Source organism: Prunus avium, chromosome 8 (genome assembly GCF_965620075.1).
Source record: "Prunus avium chromosome 8, drPruAviu1.hap1.1, whole genome shotgun sequence".
NCBI lineage: Eukaryota > Viridiplantae > Streptophyta > Magnoliopsida > Rosales > Rosaceae > Prunus > Prunus avium.
The window spans coordinates 23,930,662-23,944,507 of NC_142291.1; positions in this window are offsets into that span (position 1 = coordinate 23,930,662).

A 13,846-nucleotide genomic window follows, 5' to 3' on the forward strand; every position below is an offset into this window, starting at 1 on the left:
CTAAACCACTTTGAAAGATGAAAGTATTTCACTCTTGAAAAACTCTCTTTTATCTCTCTTTGATCTTCCAAACCTATTTGGTTGATGTTGGATTGTGTTTGTGTGTTAATGAGCTTATGGAAACAATTCCCATACACATTCACTTAAGCATTTTCGGCCAAACCCCATTGGGCTTCCAAAATTGGGCCTTATGACACTTAAACCATAATATTTAGTTGTCTTAAGCCCTTGAGCTTGATACCCAACCATTTGGGCTTCCCTTCAACTATTACCGAGGCCCAAATACTTTTTTACACGTAGTAAATCATCAACATCAAATCAATCAAATTGATTTCTTCATTCTCATTTGTATTACTCAAAGTTAACCATTTAAGGTGTGCGATCCATTAGGTTCTAATTAGCAAGGCAGTGGGAAAATATTAGAACTCTTTCTAACCAACTGGAATTAAAACCCTCTTTTTAATTCTTCCTTTATTTGGATCGATCACAATCAATCCTAGGACTTCCACAAGCCAAGAGTGACATCTAGCAATATATCAAGGCTACCCAAGCTAACCAGAATAGATGAAGAACCTATTCAGTTGGAATTGCAATGCAATACGGTCCTTCTCTTATACAATGTTTCAAATCATATTATTAGGGTACGGATTGTTTATGTCAAACCCCTAATATGATTTATAACCTCATGTGATTCAAAAGAACATGATTAAGAACAACTTTCCAAATCAAGCTCAAAATACTTTGGCCAAAGATTTACTGAATCACATCTTGAAACATTCTCCTTCTTTATCGAAAGTAGAGATTCCTTATTGTACATTCACATGCCCCTATGATGAATTAAGAGATCCCAACAACACTTAAGACAAATCTTTTACGGCTTGCCTTTAAGAGCTATCAAAGATCAATAACGCATCATAGGACAACCATGATGCCTCAGGTCTAAGGACGAATTTGCATTATTGCAACTATGAGTTCTCATTTGACATGTAGATAAATACTCCATACGAGAACTACGGTTGATCGCGTTCAGTGTACTCATTCACTAATGAGCACCCACATACTTGTATTAGTGTCAACTACACAAATGGTTTGAGACTAACCATCCTCCCAATTGAGCATACATAATATGCGTTAATCTTGACGGTTTATCAATGCTCATTTGATAACCTATGATTTTTTTGGGGAACATGTAACTTTACTCAATGAACGTAACTCCTGCGTTCGCGTGAACAAATAACCCGTTTGTTTGAAAAAGTATGTTGGTTGGGTCCATTTTTCCAGGAACGAGTAACTTTACTCAACGAATGCCCTTCTTGTGTTCGCTTAAACAAATATGCCGTTTGATTGAAAAAGTAAGTTTGTTGGGTCCATTTTTCTATGGAACGGACAACTTTACACAACAAACGCAACCTCTTCGTTAGTGTGAAAAAATAGCCCGTTTGTTTGAAAAAGTAAGTTAGTTTGGTCTATTTTTGGGGTAAACATGCAACTTTACTGAACGAACGCACCTCTTACGTTCGCTTGAACAAATAACCCGTTTATTTGAAAAAGTAAGTTGGTTGGGTCTATTTTTCCAGGAATGAGAAAGTTTACTCAATGAACGCACCCCTTGCATTCGCTTGAATAAATAGCCCGTTTGTTTGAAAAAGTAAGTTTATTAGGTCCATTTATCCGGGGAACGGGCAAATTTACACAACGAATGCAACTCATGCGTTAGTGTGAAAAAATAGCCTGTTTGTTTGAAAAAGTAAGTTAGTTTGGTCCATTTTTCGAGTAAACAGGCAACTTTACTAAATGAACGCACCCCTTGCGTTCGCTTGAACAAGCAGTCCGTTTGTTTGAAAACGTAAATTGGTTGGGTTGATTTTTTTGGGGAACATGTAACTTTACTCAATGAACGTAACTCCTGCGTTCGCGTGAACAAATAACCCATTTGTGTTGAAAAAGTATGTTGGTTGGGTCCATTTTTCCAGGAACGAGTAACTTTACTCAACGAATGCCCTTATTGTGTTCGCTTAAACAAATATGCCGTTTGATTGAAAAAGTAAGTTTGTTGGGTCCATTTTTCTATGGAACGGACAACTTTACACAACAAACGCAACCTCTGCGTTAGTGTGAAAAAATAGCCCGTTTGTTTGAAAAAGTAAGTTAGTTTGGTCTATTTTTGGGGTAAACATGCAATTTTACTGAACAAACGCACCTCTTACGTTCGCTTGAATAAATAGCCCGTTTGTTTGAAAAAGTAAGTTTATTAGGTCCATTTATCCGGGGAACGGGCAAATTTACACAACGAATGCAACTCATGCGTTAGTGTGAAAAAATAGCCCGTTTGTTTGAAAAAGTAAATTAGTTTGGTCCATTTTTCGAGTAAACAGGCAACTTTACTGAACGAACGCATCCCTTACGATTGCTTGAATAAATAGCCCATTTGTTTGAAAAAGTAAGTTGGTTGGGTCCATTTTTCCAAGAACGAGCAACTTTACTCAATAAACACACCCCTTGCGTTCGTTTGAACAAATAGCCCATTTGTTTGAAAAAGTAAGTTAATTGGGAATATTTTTCCAGGGAACGGCTAACAGGACCCGCCCCAAATTCCTTGGAACCTAGGACGAATCCGGTGAAAATTTCCGACACACTTACTAAGAACAGAGACTTTCTACCGAAATTTTGACAGAGTCTCTCCTAAAAATTGGACTTTTCCCCAAATTCTTTTCCGAACTTAAAATGACCTTTTGCCATTTAGTATTAATTAATATTTTAATTTTTCAAAAAAAACCTTAATTAATTCAAATCATTTTTTTTATTGTTTATTTCAATTTATTTCCTCATTTAACTTTATTCTCTCTTACTTTAATTATTTTATAACTTTTTCGAGGACCCGCCCCGAATTCCTTGCGTTCGCTTAAACAAATAGACCATCTGTTTGAAAAAGTAAGTTGATTGATAATATTTTTCCGAGGAATGGAAACTTTACTAAATGAATGCACCCGTTGCGTTCACTTGAACAAACAGCCCGTTTGTTTGAAAAAGTAAGTTTGTTGGGTTGATTTTTATACGGAACATGAAACTTTACTGAACGAACGCACCCCTTACGTTCGCTTAAACAAACAGCCCATTTGTTTGAAAATGTAAGTTGGTTGGGTCTCCTTTTCCGGAGAATGCGCAATTTTACTGAACGAACGCACCTATTGCGTTCACTTGAACCAATAGCTTGTTTGTGTGAAAAAGTAAGTTGGTTAGGGTTCATTTTTTGGATTTGTATTTAATTTATTATCAATTTTATAAGTTAAATCCTAGAAAAGTAGTATTAAATCGTGTGGGGCGACACATGGCGGAAGCTGAATAGGGGCGTAAAGAATGTCACAAGGAATTCCTACCAAATTTCGGTGAAGTTTTTGGATTTTTATTTAATTTATTCTGAATTTTGTAAGTTAAATCCTAGAAAATTATTATTAAATGATTTGGAGTGACACATCGCGGAAGCTGAATGGGCGCAGTCAGTGTGTATGACGACTGTCCTCCAGTGATTGCACCACTGTCCATTTTGATCCTTCTTTTGTTGTTGTTTTTTAATTTGTAAATAATTAATTAAAAATCAGAAAAATACATTGAAAATTGTTACAAACTCCTTATGGAATTATCTTCAATTACAAAGGCAATTGGGGGCAATACAAAGGCAATTAAGGGCAATACAAACGCAATACAATGTCAATACGAAGGCAATTGGAGGCTATATAATGACAATACTAGGGCAATATGAGGCTATACAGTGACAATACAAAAACTCCAACAGTCCATCTTAGAGAGAGAGAGAGAGAGAGAGAGAGAGAGAGAGAGAGAGAGAGAGAAGAGGAGGGGGGAATACAGGGACAAAATACACAACGTATACAATGTTCTCTCTTCAATGTATAATATAAGTAAAAGTAATTTTCCATTGTTCTTTGAAAAAAAAAACCTATGTTTCTATTGCACACACTTGCGAATATAAACAGATTCAAGACTGAAATTTCTCAAGTAAATTGAACTCAATTTCATTGAATGAGGACTAAATTACACCGTTGGATTTTATCCGACGGCTCTTAGATACCCCGCAAACACACCCCTTATAACTTCCCACTCACTATAGACGGACTCATACTTTTAACCCTAAACCCTAAACCCTGAACCCAATTCAATTTTAACCCTAAAGCCCAAACCCAATTCAATTTTGTAACCTCATTGTCTTTTGGGCCATCCCATCGAATAAAATCTGGATGTGTGTTATGCAAATGCTACTGTTTGTAATATGTGCGCATTATTGCCCCTTCCCGTTTGTGATACTATGTATTTCGAATAATTGCGCCCTACGATTGAAAGTACAAAATATGTCTACTTATGCTAGTACAATAAAATATGATCCATTATTTTTATTTCGTTTTGCGCACAGTCACTCTTGCATTGCATCATCAAAATGCAATTGCATGTGTGTTATGCAAACGCTACCCGCCTGTGAGCAAACTCCACATAGCTTAAAAACGCAAAGGTAATGAATGTATGGTGCAAAGACAAAGAAAAGCAAGTAACTACTTCATTATGACCTTATGACTATTATTAAATATTAGGCAAGTAACTACTTCATTATGACCTTATGACTATTATTAAATATTAGGGTTAACCACATTATGGTTTACGAAATTAGGGATATTTTTGAATGTGATTCGTACTACATGACAATTTTTATTACTAGGTATTTTCGAATAATTGGTCCTTTTGTAATATAATATATTCGGATTAATGCCTTGTACCGTTTATCATGCTTTGTATTTCGGATAATTGCTCCCTTCGATTTATAGTAAAAAATATGTCTAATTATGCCTGTACAATAAAATATGATCCATTTTTCTTATTTTCGTTTGCGCACAGTCACTCTTGCATTGCATCACCATCATGCAATTACATGTTTGCAATGCAAACGCTGCTCGACTATTGGCAAACTCTTCGGAGTGTAAACACGAAGCTAATGAATGTATAGCACAAAGACGAAGAAAAGCAAGTAACCAAAATACATGCAATTACATTAACTCATTACCCAAAATACATTCAACTCCTAAACCAGAAAAAGAGGGTTGTTTGAACTCTTACTTGATGTTTCCAAATTTTCAACAGAACAAACTAAATTAAATACCTCCAATTTCGTGACCATTACATAATGGAGGTTGGACCCATCGTCAAATTGGTATCTGCACATCAGTTTTGGGAAAGCTGAGAGGAGAGTTGAGGAAGTCACTTAGGCAGAGTCGCCAAGGTCGGCTTGGGTTTTCTCGTGGGCGATCTCAATTCCATCACCATTAGCTTCTTGCCTAAACCCTAAACCAAGCACAGACAAGCGTTGGACATGCTTAGGATGGATTTGGGCAAGTGAGATATAACAGTTCCTGGAGAAGTAGAGAGAAGACGTCGTCGGCAAGCACAGAGATTGGGCAAGCAGAGAGAAGATTTCCTGGAGGTGCAAACGATTGGATTTGGGCAATTAGAGAGGAGTTCGTGGAGGCTGTTAGGATTTTCAATTTGGGCAACAAGATAGGAGAGTGCGCGTGGTCTTCTTCCTCTAAACCTGCTTTTTTGACAGTCACATGCGATGCACATGTTGAATAATAAAGGGCTCAACAGGTTACTAAGTCATTGAATCTCAGCCATCCATTTTTAACATGCAAAATCAGCCCTTGGATCACCGGGTGTACCGGTACAGCCGGCGCACCACAGAATTTTCGTGGTGGTGTGTGTGGATTCAACATGGAAAGCACCTGTGCTGTGAATATGCGTTGCTTCTATTGAGGTCACTAAGCCTTTGGGCCTCCTTGGGATGCTCCTTGCTGCTTTGAGCCATTTGATTTTTAATGATTTGAGGTATATCTTGAGGCGTACCATTTTTGAAGTTTTTAATCATGATGATACACATCTTCCGAAGTAGGGTTATTATCATGATAAGGTATATATATTTAAGTCTTTAAAATTATTATGGCAAAGTTTTAATGAGGTCACTAATTTTACATCCTGTTTGTTGCAAGTTGTAATTTGTTGGATGGAATGAAAGTATTATCATGATACTTACCGACTGGATGAGAACCTCAACAACATAGCAAGCAAACTGAGTGGTTACCCATCATAAGGACTCTGATGGTGATCTTCAATCACATGTCAGCGTCAAGATGGTTGAGCTTGACGGTTGGGTGGGAAACCACAAAATAATGAAAGGCAAACAATTTGATATAATGAGGACAAAAAGATAGAAACAATTCAACAAAATTAAAAATTATATATATATTTTTTGTGATAATCAAAGTTTAAAAGTAGATAGTGATCGAATGTAATAATAAAAATAAAATGCCAATTGGCATCCTCATTTCAGTGGCGAAGTCAGGATTTCATGTGTGTGGGGGCCTCTTACAAATTATAAAGAATCAAAAATTCGAACCACAACACATACCAAAGAGCTACCAACTGCTAATCCTAAAAAGAATGAGGCAATTCCTCCTACCACACCAAAGAGCTACCAACTGGGTCTTAATCGTTGTAATAATCTAACGACATATCAGTGGCGGTTCTAGGATTCGAAAGTCGACTGGGTAAAACTTATATAATAAACTTGACGAAACGAGTGAATTTCATTAATAAACATAAAAAAATTACATATTGAGGGGAGATGTAACAAGCCTTACCCTCAAATGCATTTATATCTACAAATACAAAAACTAAAATAAAAAACAAAAGAAAAATTAAAAGAAATAAAAAGAAATAAAATTTTATTTCACATTAAAAAGAAAGATAAAATAGGGGACTACATTAATTTTAAAAAACTAGGTTTATATCGAGAGAAATGGGAAGGAAGAAAATTGGTGGAGCTAGGTTTTTTTTTAACGAGTTGTGACCCCATTTTGCCCCTTGTTCCCTTTTATAAACGTCTATTATGACATCCGTTTTTGGCTTTCCACCTCGAGCTCCATAGCCCTATCAATCATGTTCCGTAATTTCTGAAATAGCTATCTTTGTGCGAGACAAAAAAATTTAATAATCATAAGTAATGTAGGTAATATTTTTCTAATAAAAAGAGAGAAGGAAAAGGAAGAAATAAGAAAGGGAGAGAAGAAGAGAGAGAGTAGAGAAGATAGAAGAAAAAGAACGGAAAAAAAAAAGAGGAGAGATGAGAGAAGGAAAAGGAAGAAATAAGAAAGGGAGAGAAGAAGAGAGAGAGTAGAGAAGATAGAAGAAAAAGAACGGAAAAAAAAAAGAGGAGAGATGAGAGAAGGAAAAGAAAGAAAAAAAAAAGGGAGAGAAGAGAGAAGGAAAAGAAAAAAAAAGGGGGGGGAGGGAGAGAAGAGAGATAGAGAGGAGAGAAGAAAAAGAATAAAAAAAGGAGAGAGGAGAGAGGAGAGTTTAGGTAATATTTTTTTTAACAAAAATTTGAACTAGGCAAAAGAGGAGAGAGGAGAGAGAAGAGTGTGGGTAATATTTTTTTAACACAAATTTCGGCTGGACATGAGCCCAGCCTGCCATAGGCTAGAACTGCCACTGCGACATATAACATGACACTTCAACTATCATTAATTTAGGTTTTAACACTCCGAAAGTCCAATTTTACCCTTCCAATAAAATTAAGATAAAAACCAAGAAACATAACCCAAACATTCCTGGTATGGCGTAGTTGCACCGCCGCTCCACCGATCAGCCAACTTTGCCATTGATGGGGTCATGGCTTCCCCAATCTTTAGACTTTGAAGGAAAAATCTAGTGTGTTGCACAAACTGAAATGTTTTTTTGGTCCGATACACAAATCGATTTTAACTGTTCAAATGAATTTTAGCCACTTAAAGGTTGAGAGCTCTACACTCGGGAGAACTTCAAAAAGAGAGAGAAGTTGTGGGTATTGCGAAGACTGACCTATTACCATTGGATTGTTATTTGCTTATGGTGGGGATTTGTTTGATCTCATTAATCCATGAGGTAGCTCTCGATTTAGGTTTTCTATGGGAATCCAGTGTATACTTTAGCTTCAACCTTTTGATTTGGGGTTTTGATTTCTTCCTGAATTGGCTAATGAATTGGATCCTTGTAAACTTTTTCTAGTCAAAATTCTTTCTAGATTTTGACTCCTTTCTGAATTGGGTGTCGATTTGGTTATATTATGTGTTTTTGGGTATGTCAATTGGGTTGTTTCACAGTGAGAATTTTCTGGGTCTGGTTTCTACAGGTTATGGAGATGTGTTGATAGGGAAGAAAAGGCCACCAGTGACCAATGCGGTGGCCAGAGGAGGCTGGGGTAGGGGGTCGTCATTGGGGAAGTTTGTGCTGGGTTTGGTTTTTTTTTTTTTTTTTTTTTTTAAAGTTTCCAGTTTTTCATTTTTTAATTTTATTGGAAGGGTAAAATTGGAGTTTTAGAATGTTAAAAATAAACCTAAATTGATAGTAGTTGACGTGTCATGTTGTAGATCGTTAGATTATTACAACGACTAAGATTAAGCGAAATGCGCAAAAATGCGTAAACTCTAAATGTAAAGGCTCATGCTCCCGCACTTGTCAAGGGGCTAATCCTATTAAAAAGGAGGAGATTCCTTCTACAACATTATAGAAACTCCCAACTTCAAAACAGAATTAGGATAAGAGAAGATTGTGTATCATTGCCGACCCAATTATTCAATGCCATATTTTTTTAAAATGAGAGGTATCAACTCACATTACAATTCTTCAAGGAGAGCATTATGGAAGAGGATTATTTTCAAACTGATGCACTAATTAGTCCATACCATAAATCATTAATGTTTAGACTTTTTTTGTTTTTTTTAATGAGTTGGGTTGTCAATGGTTTTATTTAGAGAGCATTTTTGCTCATCACTTTTATCCAATGTGTATTCTTATCACCTTTTCTCAACACTTGACACGTGTCCATATGCATAACCGTGATTACATAATACAAAGTAAAAAGTTCACCATAGTTATGCCTATGGACATGCGTCAAGTATTAAGAATGATGAGGATACACCTTTGGTTAAAGTGGTGAGCAAAAATATTTCTGTTTTATTTATGAACTTGTTAATAGGCATTTTAGTGTGTTATTGGGTTATACTTTTTTTTCGAGAGAGTTAATGGGTTGTACTTAACGTGTGAAAGTTTTAATTCAAAATTCTTTATTTTAAAGCAAATATCGTTCTTGTTTTTTTTTTTTTTTTGTCAATTTTCTTGGATACCTAAAACATTTATGAAAGAGAGTTTGCTAATAATATCAATAATGCAGTGATAATTGAAGAATTTAAGACTGCTAAGCTTCTTGTAGGGTAAAATTTTAGATTTAAATAGTGTTGTTTTGTATTGCATTGCATTTACTTGTGGTTTTGTGTTTGTTAAACTTGTATTTACGTATAGAGATGCATTTTAGGATAACACTCATTACATCCCTGATTATGTGTCTTTTTATGTTTATTAATGAAATTCACTTGTTTGACCCAAAAAAAAAAATTTCACTTGTATTGTCAAGTTTAATATGTAAGTTTCACCCAATTGGCTTTAAATCTTGAATCAACCATGACCTCAGGTACACTCACTGTGATTCTTTTCCTTCTCCCCCTCTCTCCTTGTTTTCAATTTTGCATTTTTCTTGAATTCGTTTTGTGGTTTCAAATTTTTAAGATTTAAAAATAATTTTGAAGTTTAATACCAAACAAGTTTTCAGATATTTTCATTTATAAAAAAAATTCAGATATTAAAATTAGTATTAATCTTCTTTTTTCATGGCTAAGTCGACAATAGACAGATTCTTAATCCCTCCCATCTTCTTCTGTCCGCCATCCTCTACTGGCGTCAAGTTTCTTCATGTGAGGAAAGGTCTGACGACCAACAATCTATATATAAAATTAGAACAAATTAAATCTTTCTTGGGATGCACCGTGCACGTGTGGGCCTACTGCTTACATTAAACAAAGTTAATGTAAGAACATGCACGTGTGGGATGCACATCAAGTTTCCTGCATCTGACGAAAGGTCTGGCGTCAAGTTGCTGAAATGAAGAAAATAACGTGGAAAGTTACATTTCATTTCCCTTCTGATGCTTCTGAGACACCTTCTATCTATGTTCTAGACTGCAATGACTCAAGGCCACCTGCTCTAAGACGAACAATTATTACAGTGTCTACAGAACAATTCAAATCCAAGAAAAAAAAAATCCAAATATAATACAAAATTTAATAATATTTAGACCAAATAAACTATATTCTGGAACTTCTTCTCTTAAACCTAGTGTTCAATTAGTCAAATTTACACGCTCTAATGGTCAAGTTGTTTAGTCAAATTTACAGGCTCTAATGGTTTTGTTTTGAGTTTTTTGTTTGTAGCCTTTATGGAGCGTGTGGTATTCTTCTTCCTTCGTCTTAGGTTTTTCCTTTTGGGGTTTCTTAGGCAAGGTTTTGATAAGGCCACGTTTACTCACTCAAGTTTGTAACCTTTGACAATTGAATGAAACCTTACTATTTTCCCAAAAAAAAAAAAAGTCAAATTTACATCACTCATTTATTTCCCTTGAATTTCCCATCTCCACATGGCAACTGTCACCACCCCACAAGCAAAAGATCCCAAGCAGACCCACACCTGAATTTTCAGTATCAATAATATGAAACGACCTTTAACTGAGATTTGAATCAACCTAGCAATTCTAGGCTCTCAAATATCTGCACCTCTCAACTGAGAGAGAGAGAGAATGAAGCACAACATCTGGGTTGGGTTTTGTGGCTAGGGTGCTGGGCGGTTGGGGGTGGGTTTGATGGGTAGGTGTTTTGAAATTTGTAAAAGAGAAGAACTACTTGCAGAGAATGTGGGGAGGGGATCGGGTAAAAGAGAGACAAAGAGTCTTTTTTTTATTTATAGTATTTTATATTGTTTATTACTTAATTAATAATATATTATTATTTACATGGTGACTGGAAAGATAATAGTGGGTGGAAAGTTAGGATTGTATTTTTTCATATTTATATAGTCGATAGGAAGATAAAGTGGATGGGACGGAGAATTAGGAGAAGGGTGAAAATATCACCACTCTAATAATATTATTCAAAACACGTGAATTGCCATTTCCTTCTCCATTCCTTATCTCCAACTCCAACCTCTTTGAATCCACTTACCACCTGCATATTTTGTTTTCACTTTTGCTATTTTCTATGTAAGATCCCACATCGACCAATGGAGAGGGGGTGATGTGCCTTATATGTGCACACCCGCATCCATCTAGCACGAGGCCTTTTGGGAGCTCACTGGCTTCAGAGTCATAGGAACTCCGAAGTTAAGCGAGTTGGGGGCTAGAGCAATCCCAGGATGGGTGACCCACTGGGAAATTGGTCGTGAGCTCCCAAAAACAAAACCGTGAGGGCCAGAGAGGGGGGGCTCAAAGCGGACAATATCGTGCTACGGCGGAGCCGATCCGGGATGTGACAATTTGGTATCAGAGCCACTCTGCCGTGTGGTGCGAGTGTGCCGACGAGGACGTCGGGCCCCTAAGGGGGGTGGATTGTAAGATCCCACATCGACCAACGGAGAGGGGGGTGATGTGCCCGCATCCATCTAGCAGGAGGCCTTTTGGGAGCTCACTGGCTTCGGAGTCATAGGAACTCCGAAGTTAAGCGAGTTGGGGGCCAGAGCAATCCCAGGATGGGTGACCCATTGGGAAGTTGGTCGTGAGCACCCAAAAACAAAACCGTGAGGGCCAGAGAGGGGAGGCCCAAAGCGGACAATATCGTGCTACGGCGGAGCCGATCCAGGATGTGACATTCTACACAAAAAGGACACCGTAGGACAACTCGAGGTGACTGCTCTTAAGAAAAGGGCACCCCACCACATCCAAAGGACAAAATAATAGATCGTATCTTTTAATGGTTTGTTTTTGGGTATTAATACAAGTTCTCAAGTTTTTAAATAATATTTTTATATATTAATTTTAATTGGTTAACACATGTTTTAAATATTTTTTTCATGCGAAGTGACTCAAAATGCAAACTTTGCCGAATAGAGTGACTAAATTGGCTAAACTCAAGCCAACGGTCCATAGTTTAGTGGTAAGAGTATTTGTCTGCATATAAGTGGTCTCAAGTTGGAACCCCATTGACACCTCCTCCCTCCCCCTTCTAAACATTGACAAAAAAACAAAGAGGCTAAAATCGAAACACAATAACAAAAATATGTTCCAAATTAAAATGCAATGACTAAAAAGATATTTAACAATTTATCTTTCGGTAGAAGGGTTTTTTATATTTATTTATTTGGTTGCCATGTATATATTCAGTGTCATTTTGTAGTAAATATCTTTTAGTGGTGTTTCTCTTTGGTAACTGTCGATACTGACGGACTTATTAAGGTTCAAGGAGGTGCAGCTACACATCCTCTCACCAGAAAAGCCTCTTCATGTGCTGCATATTGCCCCTCTGTTGCGGTTTCGTGGTCCGCTCCATGTGTTCAACAAATTGCCTTAACCAAGGTTTGAAGGCGCTGGGCTGTTTCTGCGTGCAACGTGTTTTTTTTTTATATAATTTTTTATAAATGTTTTAAAATCCTAGCCAAAACGACGTCGTTTTAAACTAGGGTTTACAAAAAATAATAAATAAAAAAAAATCTATTTTAACAAGCTCTGATGTATATGGGTTGTTTAAAAAATGATAAAGGGCTATAAAACAAAAAGACTTTTAACAAGCTTTCTTTTTCTTCTTTTTAAATTAATTGTTTGGCTTAAATTAATTGCGGGTGAAGATAGTTTCCAATCTGGGAATTCTTTTTCAAGACGGCAATTCAGCTGCTTTTCTTAAACGCAGACACACTTTTTCTTTTCTTTCCTGAACAAATTATTTTGTATAGCTTAATTAGCACATCCTTTCTTTTAATAATAGAAAGAAAGAAAATATAACTTCATACAGAGGAGGAAGAAGAAGCACACGTGCTTTCCCTCTTGCTTTAAAATAAAAAATAAAAAAAATAAAGCATTTATTCTTTCAAAATTGCACCTCCGCTAAAAAATTCCTGAGTCCACCAGTTACTGTCGGGTTTTTTTTTAATATATATTTTTGTTCAAGGGCGGGTTTTTATCTTAAAAGGTCTCGTTACAATTCAGGGAGATTTACCACTTAGTACACCCCCATATGAACAACCCCCTTTTTGGTGTGTGATAATGGTATTCAAACCGCAATTCCTAACACAATTTCCCCCTTTTGATTATATAAGAGATGAGTGCAAAATATCTTTTTTGGGAGTGCTAATAATTGTTTTTAACGCATAAAAACTATATATTTTTTTAATGATAATTGTAAGTGTCATTTTTTTTGTTATTAGCATTTGGAAAAGGGTTCTTTTTAGCCGTTAAGTTTTCTTTCTTTTCGTAGGTTGGTTTTCTCGTCTTATAAGTCCAATAAATGGGGCTGTTTGATTGACTTATATTCATGTTCCTGTCAACTCACAAAGGCACGAGGACAGTTGAAATTGCTTGAGAATTAGAAGTTCAAAAGAAGGATCACCATTTTGTGGTTAGAATTGGTTTCACATTATGTCATGGTTTGGGATAACATTCTAGAAGCTACTCATTTTGAAACAAGGAAAATGTTTTACATTTAATTTGCACGCAAGTGTATACGTGCATTGTGAACTAATCTGTGGAGGAACCTTCATAAGAAAAATTCTTCTCCTAAATATTGTTTACTTTGAGGAATGAAAGTGGAATAATCCAACACACATTCCCATTCAAAAGTTCCTAAATATTGTTTACTTTGCGGATTGCATCATTTTTGTTCATGTTTGAAAATGGTCATCAGATATACAACAATGTAATAATTTATTGTTTTGAAAG